Below are 13,212 nucleotides of genomic sequence, written 5' to 3'. Positions count from 1 at the left end.
AAGCATGTCATATTCCCCCCCCCCCCCCTAAATGCAATTCAACATTTGGCAACCTCCCAAGTCAAGACCAAAGATTACTCTCCTCGGTTTTTATGTTGTGTCCATACACAAGAGGTTGGTTGATCAACCTATAGTACATTAGTACCGTGCATGGTAGTGGGTTGGGAGAGGAGGAACTTGTTTACATTTGATTGAAATGACTGTAAATGGTATTTCTTGGGAAACATAGCAGGGAAGGGGGGGGGGGGCTGTTCCACAGTGCAGCAGTTGCAGGGATGGAGGAGGAAAGGAAACTTGTGCTGTTTGTTCCTAGGTGTACAGGTATCCCTTGCTTAACGGCGGATTTGATTAATGCAGCAAAATTAATTGCGACAATCCCTTTATATATGCAGCAAGAGTTTTAATTAACATCATCATCAAATTTCTGACATGTACCCTCAAGGAGTGTACAGGATATGATAGTACTACATGAAAAATTTACATCATAACTAACCTCCTATCTACAATTTTCCTCCAAATCAGTCTGTTACTTGTCAAGACTCCAACATTATCAGATCTTATATTTCTATCTTCCAAGGCACTTTGTACTATATCCATCCACCTATATCTTGGTCTTCCTCTGGGTTGTTTTCCTGCCAACCTGGCAGAGAACACTTGTTTTGCTAATCTTTCCTCGCCCATTCTGTTTAAGTGACCATACTACCTGAGATTAGCTCAGCTAACGCATTCCTGGATGCTGACAACGTCAAGTTCTTTCCTAATATCCTCGTTTTTAATATGATATTGCCATTGATGCCATCTGTTCACGCCTCTAATCTTTCTCAGGACTCTCATATCTACGGTCTCTAGTCCTTGGTCAAATGTTTTACTTCTGACCCAGCTCTCAGATCCATAAGTTAAAACTGGTTTGAATACTGTCTTGTATACAGCTAATTTAGTGTTCCGACTAATTTCTCTCTTATTCCATATGAATTTATTCAATTGACTGCCTACCATACCAGCTTTGTTGATTCTGTTGTCTATTTCCATATTTAATTTACAATCTTCAGTAAAAATCGTGCCTAAGTAGCTGAAATGTTTTTCTTGTTCCACAGGTTTCCCGTTCACAACACAGTTGACATTTTTAACAATTCTACCTATTTTCATTGTCTTTGTCTTTTTAATGCTGACCTTCATACCATATCTATTACAACAGTTATTCAATTTAGTTAGGGAATCTTGCAAACTTGTAGAGGATTTATTTAGAAGTATAAAATTGTCCACATAAAGCAAAGAGCTGACATTAACATCTCCAATTCTGATATCATGTTTAATACCACTTTCCTTCATAATGTGATCATTATATATATATATATAATAATGAATAACAGAGGGGATAATGTACATCATTGTCTTACACCAGATTTAACATTAAACCTTCTTCCTGTACTTCCTTCAATTCTAACTGCTGACTTACAACTCAAATAAAGACTAAGTATTGCTTGATATAATGCCCCATTGACACCATATAACTTTAGCGTATTGAATAGCTTCTCTCTTGGCACCATGTCATCTTGTCATATGCCTTTTCCAGATCGACAAAACTTAAATATTCCCATGCTTTCTTAACTTCTTTCTTTGTTATATTCCCATGCTTTCTCAACTATTTGTTATAAAGTGAAGATTTGATCCTGACAGCCTGAATCCAGCTTGTTCTTCACCAAGCATTTCTTCCACAATTCTTCTCAACCGTTTATCAAGTATACTTGCATAGATCTTGCCAGAAACACTCAGTAGGGAAATACCTCTGTAATTCTCACATTCAGTTTTATTTCCCTTTTTATATATGGGTACTATGAGAGCTCTACTTCAATCATCGGGAATTCGTCCATCTGTCCAGGCTTTCTGAACTATGCAGTGCAGCCACTGTAAGACTTTTATACCACCATACCTCAGCATTTCTGGTCAAATATCATCTACTCCTAATGCCTTTCCACATTTCAAGCCTTTGATGGCATTTTCTACTTCACGTATGGATATGTATTCCTGACTGTATGCCTGTTGAGTGTTTTTTACCACTGTGCTCTCACTACCTGTTTCATTTAGCAATTTTTCGAAGTAATTATTCCATACTTCAAGGATATCTTTTTCTCCTTTTTTCATGTCACCTTTATCATCTCTAACTCCTTTTACAGTACTCTTTCCTCCATTCCTAAGCTTCTTCAACAACCTCCAGAATATTTTGCCGCCTTCTTGATATTTATTCTCTATATTCTTTCGAAAGTTCTCCCATGACTTTTGTTTAGCTAGTTTTACACAGTGTTTAGCATTCTTGCATTTGTCTCTGTATTCTCTAAGAGCAAAAACTGACTTACTTGCCAGGAACTTTTGATATGCTTTCTTCTTTTCCTTCACTGCCTCTTTAACTTCTTGTGTCCACCATGGAGTTCTGATTTTTCTATCCTTACAACCTCACCACATGCCTCTCTGGCTGAATCAATCAAGGTTTTCTTCAAGGGTTGCCAATGATTCTCCAAGGTTTGGTTCCTGTTCTCAAACTCTTGCATTTTTTCTTTAATAATCTTTGGGTATTTTAGTCTACAGTTTACATCTGAGAGCTGCTCAACTTTTATTCGCTTTAAAACTTTCTTGCATGTTATTCTTTTCAATATGAAATTCAATTTTATCCTGCTCAAGACTAAATAGTGATCGCTTCCAATTTCTTCTCTGAACACTCTGGTGTCCTGCACCAGGGAGAAAACATCACTATCAACAATAACATAGTCAATGAGACTTTTCTTATTCCTTGCCTTTTCCCTCCATGTGAATTTGTGCACATTTTTATGTTGGAACATGGTCTTTTTTGTTTCAGTCACCCCTATTATGTCGATCTGGTACTTATCTAATTCTTCAGCTAGCTCCATTTCTTTGCCATTCAGACTTCTTACGTCGATAGTACTGATCTTTAACTCTGGGGATGTTGAGTTGGGGTGTGTTTTAGGATTTGTTCCAGTAACTGACTTATCGCTGTTCACCCTGGTTCCCTGGCAAAAACTAAAGGGGCCTTGTTTAACCGGGCAACGCCCCAGCTGGCGTGAAATTTTGTCATGTTGTACCATCATTTTCTATATTGGTTTAAGCCAATAAGAATACAATTTGGTCGGCTAAATCCCAAATTGCCAACCCATCCTTGTTCGTTCAATTCCTGGTAGATACCCAACAGGGTGCACCACGAGAAGGTGAGGATTGGACATTAGGTCAGAAGCCCTAGTCGGTTCTCCGCATTCCTTTATAGGCTATGTGGAGGTCTCCTCTCAGTTATACAGCTTTGACCCGTTTTAATTAAGATGCTTTCAAATTTACCATACAAAAACATGAAAATCTCGAGGAGTGTTTCCTGGCAGAGAAAAAGCAAGTCGTAAGCATGATGATGTCATTCCTCCCATTAAGCATTAAGAGTGGGTGTATTACAAGCTCCAATTGTTCTGCTGTATTTACAATTACGTTCTTCATAAATTTTTTCGCAATCAAAAGAGAATTCCAATTAGTGCCTATAATATCACGGCCAAAGCTCTAAGCCTCTTTTTACGACAAAGAAAACAACTCAAAATTTGCAGCTAGCTAAAGCTGGCTTGAAAATTTTAAATCTAGGACTGGATTAAAGAATGTGAAAATAACAGGTGAAGCTGCAAGTGCCGATGAAGATGATGCATCTACATTTCTCGCTGAGCTGCAGATTGAAGCCGCTGCTTGTCTATTGAACTCAGAACCGAAGGGCTTTAAAATGATGTAACAAGAACTCTTTACCTGTAATTTGGTGGGTGAATCAGAAGGCTTGGGTTACCCAAAGCCTATTCGAAGATTGCTTTAAGTCTTATTTTTGTCTGGCAGTTGAAGTTTATTGCATGAGAAATAACTTAGCTCTCAAAGCTCTTTTGCTTTCAGATAACGCACCAGGTCCAAATTCTCTTAATGATATGTGTGAGAACGTGAAAGTTTTATTTTTCCCACCAAATACGAGATCACTGCTACATCCAATGGGAGCGTCATTGCAACTTCCAAAGCCTATTTTCTTAAAAAGACATTCTCAAAGGCAGTAGAAACAACAACGGGAGAAAATGCGATTACGCTCCAAGAATTTTTGAAAAATTTTAACATTAAACACACAATTGAAAACATTCATGACTCATGGTAGCAAGTGTCTTCTAGCTGCAAGAGAGCTGTTTGGTAAAACCTTTTGCCAGAATGTGCTAATGATTTAGGTCAAACTCCTGTGCACAAAGTGGTTGAAGAAATCACTGCAATTGGTGAAGACCTTGGTTTTGATGGTGTTGATGCAGAAGATGTTAAAGAATTATTTAGAGAATTCGAGAATTATTAAAGAATTAGAATTAAATACTAGAGAGTCATTTTGCTTGTAATCGTAGAATTTATGCTGATAAGAAAAAAACTAGAACTGTTCAACGGGTTCTTGATAACTTATTTTTGATAACAAAATTGCAGTAACTAATGTTAGTACCAGCATGTATTAGGCATTTACTTTGCATTCATTTTTATCTTTTCTAAAAGTACTATATAAAACGAATTTTTAATCAGTAATCGATCATGAATGAATTGTAATTTTTACCATTGATTATTATATTTGATTAACGAGATTTTGATATTAGCAGTAATGTCGAGGGATTAATTAATCGCATTAATCAAGGGATACCTGTACTGTGAAATGATGTTGAGCAGCAGCTGAACGTGTTCCAACGAGCTTAGTACTGAGTGGAGGAATTACTAATGTTATTTCAGATGAACATTTCCCATGGAAATATTTGTAGAAGAGCCTGTGTAGCTCAGTGGATGTGAGCTACACAGACCGCTTGACCGCATGAAGGAAGACTCGGTTTCGAGTCTAGTCGGTGACTAGAGGAAATTTTTCTAAGCCTTTTTTCAACCGGTTCCCGAGTTAGTCGATCTCTGGCATAGGCAAGTGGTTTTTTTTTTTCTCCCGGAAACTCAGGTTTTTAGTCCCATAAGCTCAAGAAAATCGACCTAGAACCCACATTATTTTCAGACATTAAATATATTGTGTTAGGGTTAGGGACCACAAGATGGTGGCACGTGTTGAGCCATTCTCTTCACTGCATGCCACTTAATTAGTGATAGCCTTGGGCCAGCTATTTCTGATTGGGTACCAGTGGAGATTGAACTGCCCACTCAGTCTCCAAAAGTTAGATAGGGCTAAAAACGGCCTTGCCTAACTCCCTATATGGGAATAAAAAGGTGTTAGCTGATTTTTTAAATTATAACATACTGCAGAAACCAAACGTCTGCCAAAGTGCGGTGAAGAGAGTTGGTAAGAGATGGGGCATTAATAAGTCTAATTGCTCTCCTCTGTATTGAGTCAAGCATTTTGAGGGAGCTTTTAGGAACCCCACTCCATGTGTGGGAGAAGTATTCAATAGCTAGGCAAATTTGTATAATGTTAACAGCTGTTCAGGGGTTAAGTAACATCTTGAGCGAAAGAGAAATCCTAGTTTTTTTTGAAGCTGAGGATGCACTAGTTGTGATGTGTTTATGCCAGGAGAGGTTTCATCTGGGGGTAATTCCAAGAAGAGAGATCTCAAACTGTCTGGAAATTTGGGTATCATCAAAAAGGATACTGGGAAAAAGTGGCTCTTTTTTATGGGAAATAGGACAGAACTGGGTTTTATTAGCACTGAAATTGATGAGGTTATCCAAACCCCATTGTAGGATGAGAATTGAGGGTGGTGGTGGTTGATGTTCTGTAGGTTGACGTGAGTTGTGTAGGGTAAGGTTTATCAAATGATAGCAAGAAGTGGAATGTGCTGTCGTCTGCAAAACTGTGTATTGGGTTGGAGGTCAACTGAAGTAGGTCGTTGATATATAGCAGGAAGAGAGTTGGTGAGAGCACAGAATCTTGTGGAATTCCAGCATTAATTGAATGGTGGAGGATAGGGAGCCATCCACCATCACACACACACACACACACACACACTGTGCATCCAGACAGAAAGCTGGCAATCCAACTACAGAAGTCCTGGGTCAGACCAAATGATGGCAGTTTGCTTAGTAAGCCTTTGTGCCAGACCCAAGTCAAAGGATTTGTAGATATCAAGGGCAACAACCACTTAAGATATGCCAAACTTCTCCATGGCATTTGTCCAGAGATAGGTGACATGTGAGCAGATCTCCTGTTGATCGGCAGTGATGGAATCCATACTGGTGGTCATTTATTAGGTGGGTGTCTTCAAGATAGTGTAGGAGTTGGGAATTGATGATTTTTTCCATTACTTTAGACAGGACTGAGGGAAGCGAGGTAGGGAGACGGCAGTGATTTGCCAACCTTCTTGGGAATGGGTTGAATATACGCAAATTTCCAGTTTGTAGGATAGATTCCAGTGGAGTAAGAGAGTGTGTCTATATATATATATATAGGCAATATAGGATAGGAGTCCATTCTGGTGTGCAAACTTTCAGGACAATTGGGGGAATGCCATCAGGGCTAGGAGACTTTTTTGTGTCTAAATTTGGACAGTATTTTTGTGATCTCATCTTGGGTGTCTGGAATAGTTGGGGGTAATTTACCATCGTCAGTTATGCATGCATTGGAAACAAAGTGTGAAGCCAGAAGATTGGCTTTTTCTGTGGGTGATGATGCAATAGAGCCATCTGGATATGATAAGGGTGGGAATAGTGTTGGGCAGAAGTTACGGCCAATTGCTTTGACGAGAGACCAAAAGGCTCAGCTGCTGCTTGGACAGGCTGCTAGTTTCCTGCTTTTTGCTCTTTTGAACTCTGTTTTGGAAGCATTGATTGTTATTTTTGCATCTATTTGGGGCTTCGGAATAAGCTCTAAAGGAGGATGAGGTCCTTGATTTCAACCAGTGACGGTATGTCTGGTGTTTCTTCTGTATAGCTTTGGCACATCTTTGGGAGAACCAGAGTTTAGTTAGGGAATGGCAGTTCAGAGTATTGTGTGGATGTATGTTTCCATGTTGGTGAGGATTACTTTGGTAATAAGTTCTGTGCACGTTTGGGTTGGAAGGCAGGAAGCAACATGGGAATGTGGCACAGAAGTTGTGGAGGCTGTCCCACTCGGCACTGTTATAATGCCAAGCGACTCTTGTATGGGAGTGTCTGTGTAAGCGTTGCTGCATGGGGAAGGAGATGAGCACTAGATTGTGGTCAGAATTACCCAGGGGCTCACTACTTTCACTGTGTATTTGGAGGGGTCACTGGTGAGGAAGAGATCTAGGGCGTTTGGGAAGTGGTTTGGGTTATCTACTATTCTGGTTGACATCTGAATTTTTGAAATTTTTCTATTTTGGAAGTAAAAGTTTCGTTCAAATCATTGATGTGCTGTTCGAGGTTTTCGGCATGTTTACCTATGTTCAGAAATTATTTTACCGACGGGAGGCACGGCAAACAGAAAAATGGCTGGTTAAGTTCAATAAATAGCTTTTGCACAGATTCATCTATTTTGGCACAGGAAGTGTGCAGCCAGTGGCAACAGAACTCACAGAATATACCCTTTTTTCTATCTGTGACACCAGTTTTGCAGCTGCAGCACGTAATAGGTTTGTCGGTGGCTATCGACAGCACTGAGCTGGCAAGACACAAGGTGCTCGTTCACCGTTGGTTGGCTTTTGTTGTCACCATGTTTGCTGCATATGGTAGGCATAGTGGATGCTTACATGTGGCTGATTTAGAATTGGAAAGATAGCTGATTTTATGCACTATAAGTACCTACAGGTTGTGCAGAAGTATTCCGCTCCTCAGTACCCATTTGATGATTAATTTTGATGAAAAACACTCACAATAACAATAAAATGGGGGAGCACAAGTTTGCTGGTTTGATGTTTGGTAGGTGGTTCTTTCATTGTTTCTCACCTCAAATCGGCATCCTCTCAGCACTACATAGGCCAGACCAGTTGGAATGTGGCTACTTTGGTTATGGACAGACACCCCCCCCCACCCCAAATCTCCTTAAATGACATATACTTTTTCAAGTAATAATGCTTAGTAGGTGAATAAATTCAATTTCCTTCTCTTTCCAACAAATGTTCCCATAGTCAAAGTCCCCCACTCCATAATAATTACTAGATCTGCACTCATTGTGATAATTCGCTAATGCATGTCTTCCACATCTCCCACATCCACAGCTACAATCAACTGTATATTTTATTTTTCTGGTTTCTATCTCACACAGAATTCCTTCAAATAAACATGCTTTATATTTCTGTCTTCCTGAAGATCCTCCTTTTGGCTTCAATTCAAACTCTATCCTGTCCTGCTCTGTCCTATCTTATCGTTCCTGAAAATACTATATCTCTCACATTCTATTCCTGTGATACATTGTTTGCTGTCAGCCAAGTCTTACCAATGCCTATAATTTTTGGCAAAGTTGCACCAAACAATGCCAAAAACTTCTTTTTCTTATTCCTAATATTTCTGGCATTAGTATATATAAACTGTAGTATATATCCCTTTAGGCTCAACAACTACCATTACATATTTTGTTGAATATCCCATTCAATTTTGTCACTTGAAAAACTAAATTCCACATTTTTGGTTATTCTCAATCACTCATCTCACGTGTGCCTGTATGGGTATACACACTTGGATCCCTAACATCTATAGAAAGACTTAAGTATTGATGGTTATTCATAACAGTAGTGTTTCACAGTATAAATAGCACCAGAAGAAACAATTAATTTATTAAACTTGTTAATATTTTTCTGGTTTTCTAACCAGCATCATCAGAGCACAAATTGCAACTATGGTGACACACTGCACTCAATTAGACCATTATGGAATAATTCAAATTGTAACTGAAAAGGAACTAATGTCCTAACAAGGTGTCCCATGGGCCAGACAATGGCAAAGTTGATTTAGAGAAGCAAGTGCTATGGTAGTCTTAAAATAACTGTTTTCCAGATCTTTGGCCAATTAATGCTTGTTGAGATTAAGGAAGTGTTTCACAACCATCAACCTGATGCCAATTCTAAAAACAGGCTCTTGGAGTTGCAGGACTGCTATGCAGGACCTGCTTGATGAGCCCTGGAGGAGCTTGCATAATATTCTTACCAATATTTAAAATTTTATATTTTTTACATTTATCAACAATTTTCCTCCAATTTAATTTATCTGTCAGAACTCAAATATTGTCAGATCTTATATTTCAGTCTTCTATGGCACTTATAAATGTCGCAATTCACCTGGATGTTGGTCTTAATCTGGGTCTTTTTTTTATGTTATCCCAGTAACAAATACCTGTTTTGCTAACCTTTTCTCTTCCATTCTGTTTAAATTACCATAGACCACACACACAGCCATGAAATTAGATGTCATATTGGCCTATCTATTACAGGAATGTGCAAGAGAATTATCAGCTCCTGTCACAAGGCTGTTTAATTTAAGCCTGAGTAGTGGGAAGGTGCCATTGGAGTGCAAAGAGGGCAAAACAGTCCCACTACATAAAGGAGCCTCCAAGACAGAAGTAGCAAATTATAAGGGACAACAGGATATTGTGAAGAGTAGGTCTTGCCTTGTAATTTGTTTACCTTTTATAATCAATTATAGTGACAATGGTGTTGGATAAGGGAAATGGCTACTCAGTGATACTGCTATACTTCACAAAAGCATTTGACGAAATTCCGCATAGCGTTCAATTACATAAATTAGAGCAAATGGATATATATCAGGTGATTTGGATTAGAGGAGGCTGATGGGCAGTTATCAGAGTGGTTTATGGAGGAGTTGAGTCCAAGAGAAGGAAAGTGACCAGTGGTGTACTAGAGAGAGCTCAGTACTTGGTTTTCAGTTGTATGCTGCTGATGATGATGGTAAACTGGAAAGAGCAATAGTAAATGAAGGTAATAATGATGATGATGCAGAGATCCTGCATGATGACTTAATCAACTAGCAGAATGGGCAAAGATAAACAGCTATCAGTTTAATGTGGCCAAGTGTAAGATGGTGCATTTTAAGAAGAAGAGATTATAAGCTGTATACTACTTTGATGGAACGTAAGTGCAGGACACTGATGAGGCCCAGGACTTGAGTGCGGTTGTGGGCGGGGTAGGGTGAAGTTGAGAGATTGCATGGTTGTTGAAGAATGCACTAAAAAGTAGGGATAGAGAGTTTATTGTTTTCCTGTATAAGGCTTTAATAAAGCAACATTTGGACTACTGCACATGGATTCTCAGATTCTCTGGTGATGAAGTTGTGGAGAGGATCCAGAGGTGAGTGACAAAGATTGTAATAGATCTGTTGAATGCTCCCTATTAGAATAGATTGATGATCTGTAGGCTTCAAAAGTAAGCTGATAAGACAAAAAAAAGGAGACATGATAGAAACATTTAAGTTATTAAAAGGGTTTTATAGGATTGATACTGAAGACTTTTTTCAGTACATAACAAGAAGGGAGAGAACAAGGGGTCAGTGGAAGATGTATAAGAATGTGGTTAGCAAGGACTAGATTTTTTGCTTGTAGGGTGGTGAATGGGTGGAATGGGTTGCCAGAGGTGATTGTGGGTATGAGAGGTATTGTGTGAATGATGGCTAGTGTATGAATAAACATACTGAGCTCTCATGATGAGTATTCTGACTCCATGAAGATACTGTGTAATAATAAAGCTTTACTTCAATTTTCATGTCACGTTCATCATCTTTGATTCCTTTTACAGTACTCTTTCCATCATTTCTAAGCATTTTTTTTTTCAATAGTCTCCAAAACAATTTGCCCCATTTCTGATATTTATCTCCTTTGTCATGTTTTTACTCAAGTCTTCCCATGACTTTTGTTTAGCTAGTTTTACATACTGCTTGGTCTTTGCTTATACACTTTTTTCTCTATTCTCTGAGAGCACATGCTGACTTATTTGCCATGAACTTTAGATACATTTTTTTCTTTTCCTTGACTGCTTTTTTTATTTTTTTGAGTCCACCATGGATTTCTGATATTTCTATCCTTGCAGACAACCTCACCATATACATCTTTGGCTGAATCAATCACTGTTTTCTTCAAGTTTGAAAAAAAGGGTTCTTCCTGTTTTTCAACTCTTTCAATGAAAACAATGAAATCAAAAATAACAAACAAAAATACCAAATCAAACTACTACTTGTCAAAGAATGACAAATTGAGAATCTTCTGCTTCTGACTTCCTCTTTCTAAAGGTTTCCTTGCCTTATCCAGTAAAATTTATCAGTTATATTTGCTACTCTCCAAATAATGAAAACTACTCTAACCTTTTCAATTTCTTATCTCTGTCCCTTTCTTGACTTTCTGCAATACAACTATCCAGTGAAGTCATTTTTATAGGTGATCTTGAGGTTGAACTTCCAATTACACTCTCTGTAACTAAGAGGCTATCTTTTCCTGCATGTCATGGCGGAATGTCTTCCACTCTCTTTGAGCTTCTCATGAATGCAACAGTGCCACAGTGCTCTATTCTATCCCTGTTTATTGACTAAAATGATAACACATTCCATTCCTCCTAATCATTCAAAAAACTATACAGTGCTCAAATATTCCACGCTTCAAGATCTTTTACAAACAGTGCCTTAAACACTGATCTCTATAACATTATTTAATGGGAAGAGGATAACTTGTCAATACCACCAAAAGCCTTGCCTTCTTTCTTACATAATGAACAGCAACTTACTTTCTCTTATCTTCAATAATATACAAAATTACCAAAGAGATCAGATCTCTCTCCTTGGAGTAACATTTCCTTCTGACCTTTTCTGCCATAAATGCATCACATCATGACAACAGTTTTCTTAGCATCCAAAGAACTAGGCAATCATTTCTGCTCAAGATGCTACTTTTCACCCATGCACTACTAACTCTGCACAAATCCAAAATCTGTTCATCCTCAAAATAATGCATATCTGGGGTGATGCACCTGAAACTGTCCTAAAAATTCTTCAGGAAGGTTTTGGGGTTAGTGACTGTCTCAACCACTATCTCACTTCCATGGAAGCTGTTCCACCAAACTGCTTGTACTCCTCTTCTTTTATTACACCTATCTCTGTTTTCTGGAACAGCTTTTTCCGTGAAGTGTTCAAAACAATTACAATATCTAATTTATCAAGAAAAATGTTAACAAGTTTCTTTTTTCCAAACTCTCACCTCCTTCATAAACATGGGACTTATGTGCTATACATTTTTCTATCTCTCATGTGTGGAAATGGTATAAAAAATATATATATACAGTAAAACCCCATTTTTACGTTCCCGCAATTTATGTTTTCCTGCCATTTACGTCATTTTCTGTTGGTCCCGCCTTAAGGCCTATTCTCACGATGTATTGTTTTCCCGCCATTAACAACTTGATGTGGACATTATTTCCCGTGATTTGCGTTTTTTTTTCTCGGTGGCAATACCAATTTTCGAATCGATTTCAGCGAAAATGTGCACATTTCTGTTCTCAGGTGGCGTTGCTTTCGGCTGTAGTTTTGTTTCCACCATCATGGTGACTTGCGCACATGCAGCAGTACTGTAGTAATGAGCGATACCGTGATTTTTCAATCACAGTGCGAACTGATAGTGCAGAATTTCTGCAACATAATTTAGCGTGTGAAAGTTGCTTTCAAGTTGCGGTGGTGGATTATCCATGTTAGTAACATGGAGAAAAAAGACAGAAAATGTATTTTGGTAGAAGAAAAGGTGGCAATTCTGCGACATGTAAATTGGCATGCTAGAACACGTGTGCATTTAGCATAAGATCTTGGACTCTCCATGTCCACTTTGAACATGATAGTAAAAAAACAGGTCAAGCAATGAACTCAATGCAAAGTAATCTGGCACTAAGCCAAAAAAAAAAAAATTTAAATAGATAAATGTAAGTGCATTGTAAATTAATTTATTTTCAGTTATTAAATTTTGTAATCTAGTATGTAGACTCACATACTAGCAGTAAGTCATCTTTTAGCCTTTTTTAAATGTTTTTTACATTTCCTGCTATTTACACTTTTTTCCATCAGTCCCCTGAAAAGTGTAAAAAAGGGGTTTTACTGTATATATATATTAAAGATGTTCTATCCATAAAAATATTACTATTAGTTTTTTCTCCTGCAGTTTACTGGTTATTTGTATGTGTCCTAATTAGTTTCATTTGTAACTTTATTACTTAATCATTAGTAGCTTTATCTACAATGCAATCATATGTTCTTGTAACATTCCCCCAGTGCTGTGTTTAGGAAGGAGGAGAGCAC

The 13,212-nt window shown here is 38.1% G+C and overlaps 1 protein-coding gene across 4 annotated transcripts in view; it reads right to left on the bottom strand.

Annotated features, from left to right (window-relative positions):
* Positions 1–13,212, bottom strand: part of LOC150107457 (uncharacterized) — a 314,828-nt gene that overhangs the window by 122,407 nt on the left and 179,209 nt on the right. The gene's annotated exons all lie outside the window — the stretch shown is intronic.

Source organism: Typopeltis vanoorti, chromosome 4, assembly GCF_054136105.1.
Source record: "Typopeltis vanoorti isolate ZY-2024b chromosome 4, IOZ_Tvanoo_1.0, whole genome shotgun sequence".
Classification (NCBI taxonomy): Eukaryota; Metazoa; Arthropoda; class Arachnida; order Uropygi; family Thelyphonidae; genus Typopeltis; species Typopeltis vanoorti.
The sequence above is the reverse complement of the archived record's forward strand: the minus strand, read 5'-3'. Positions and strand labels throughout refer to the sequence as shown.